This window comes from Poecilia formosa, unplaced genomic scaffold (assembly GCF_000485575.1).
Source record: "Poecilia formosa unplaced genomic scaffold, Poecilia_formosa-5.1.2 Scaffold1251, whole genome shotgun sequence".
Classification (NCBI taxonomy): domain Eukaryota; kingdom Metazoa; phylum Chordata; class Actinopteri; order Cyprinodontiformes; family Poeciliidae; genus Poecilia; species Poecilia formosa.
Genome location: NW_006801190.1, coordinates 13,720 through 16,056, shown reverse-complemented (window position 1 = coordinate 16,056; position 2,337 = coordinate 13,720). Strand labels below are relative to the sequence as shown.

The window sequence follows — 2,337 nt, the reverse complement described above, 5'->3', positions numbered from 1 at the left end:
ATCTTTCAGTTTTCCCCAAAGTTGAAAGTTTCTTTTTTTCTTTTTTTTTTTTACAGTGCACAACTACACTCCAAGAGCTGCTCACAAGATGGGAAATTGTTTGTTACCTTTAAAAGTATCTACAGCTTTTGTCTCTGACTTATATGCTGTATGTTTCTCGGCCCTAATTATTCTTTCCCTCCATCCATTATCTTACATGCTTAAGTGTGTTCACTAACAAAATACAGTACACCTGTGGTTGTTGAAGGTTCCATTACTAAAACGTATAAATGATCAATGTGAACCATAAGTCTGTATATTTAATACTATTTGTATTATTTATTTAGATTTTATGTTTTGATGTGAGCACTTGGATTTCTATCGATTTATTGAATAATCAATCAATCAATCAAATTTTATTTGTATAGCACATTTCAGCAGCAAGGCATTTCAAAGTGCTTTACATCATTAAAATGAAAACAGCATGTGACATTGAATAAACAGTGTGAAAGAGAAAGATTAAAAAAGATAAAAACATTAAAACCCGCACTCCTTTTAGGACTTCAGTTAAATGTCGAAAAAAAGAAAAGAAAAATAATAATCTGAGAAAAATAATGTAGTAACTCATGATCCTTGTGGTTCTGCTTTTGTGTTTTCTGTGAATTTCTTTATTTTTTTATTAATTACTCACACACTGTCATGGGTCCTTCCTACCTATGACTTCTCTTTCATTGTTTCTTGCTATTGAAGGTTCACCAGATGACATGTAGGCAAAAAAGGAAAATTCAAAACTAATATTTAATTGCAAAACTAAATACAATGGAAAGGTAGAGTCTGTCAAGTATGAAGACCAACAGAGAGCAAGAATATTAGCAAATCTGGTGAACTATAGAGGAAGAATCAAAGAATGTATATGCAGGAGAAATAATATCAGAAAGGAATAAATAAAATTATCTTACCTAAAAGCATTTAATAAAATAACTAAGCTGAATTTCATAAAAAGTGAATATAGTTTAATTTCTTTTGACTGCAATTTTTCACTTCATGATCTAAATTTGCCATTTTGTGTCTAACAATTTTCCTCAAATCCTAATCGATTCAAGTCTGGTAAAAAAAGAAACTAACAAAGATAAAACCATCTTAACCATTGGTTAGACAAAAGGTGATGATGCATGATAGAATATTAATTAAGAAATGGAATTTCTTAATTTCTTTAATGAACGTAAATACACTTTCATTAATCCATGATCCTCGATTTCATCCTTGGATTTCTTCACGGTTTGATGATGCGAACTTTCAGGGAAAACTGTGATAAACCATGTGCTTTGAAGAACTGAAAAACAAAACACATTTCAACGTTGCAAAAGTCATTTAAATTCAAGTTAAATGATAATTAAATGTAGAAAGATTTAAACTTCAACAAAAGTTGGTCTCACCTCCACTAAAACATCTTCCATCTCTGAATCTGATAGTTGTGTCTTAGAATTTAATTGAAGTTTCATTCTAATAATATAGGCTGTTGACACAAAAATACATAGTGATGACGTCAAAATATAACAATTTACATGGTAATTTGGAGGATTTTCAGTATAGTTCAGAAGTGAACACTGGCATAACAATGGCTTAATTATTTGGTAAAATGTTTAATACAACTATTACCATCTAGTTTCCAGTAAGAGAGAGAAAATTGAACTAATTTTCACACAACTTTGATTGGATGGATCTCATTGATTACTGGCATTGACAGTTGATTATAAATCTTTAAAATTATAACAAATTTGGTGAAAAGGCTAATTTATTAAAGGGGGAAAATAATTGCAAGCATCTTACAAATGGATTTACTTACTTGGCTCTTTAGTTGAAGGTCAAGCAGATTCCAGCACAATGATGGTTGTCAACATAAAAACAAGAATATATTGGATAAATTAACATCAAACATTTCTGGGGTCAAGAAGATTTTAACTAACATGTTTAATGAAATATTAATGCAATTACTTTCTTCAATTTATGGCAGTTATTTCCTTAAATCTGCAATAAAACCATTTGGAGCAAAATCTAATTCTTCAAGTTAAACAAAATAAAATAAATTTTTTTTATGTGTATTTTTGTCAGTGAAGTTAATATAATTAGGCAGTTTTTAAGTGAAAAGCACTTCCTGTGAAAGTCTGCCTATCTTGTGCAGCTGACTTGTAAAAGTGCGATCAGCAATGTTCAGTTTCTAACCATTTATACATTATAAGTAAATAAATAATCTCACCAAGGAAAGCTACAAGCTGTACTCCACTGCTTCTGATGCTCTCAAACACAGAGAAGAGAGTGAAAGTGTATTTGGTTCCAGGAATCAGAGATGAAACTGTG

At 30.3% G+C, this 2,337-nt stretch overlaps 1 long non-coding RNA gene across 1 annotated transcript; it reads right to left on the bottom strand.

The window, feature by feature from the left end:
- Positions 1-889: 889 nt before the first annotated feature.
- On the bottom strand, positions 890-2,331 carry LOC103132727 (uncharacterized). Its single transcript, XR_475609.2, has 4 exons — positions 2,237-2,331; positions 1,826-1,831; positions 1,416-1,495; positions 890-1,312 (listed from the first exon to the last, which is right to left on the bottom strand). It is a non-coding gene; the product is annotated as an uncharacterized LOC103132727 (long non-coding RNA).
- Between the last annotated feature and the right edge of the window lie 6 nt (positions 2,332-2,337).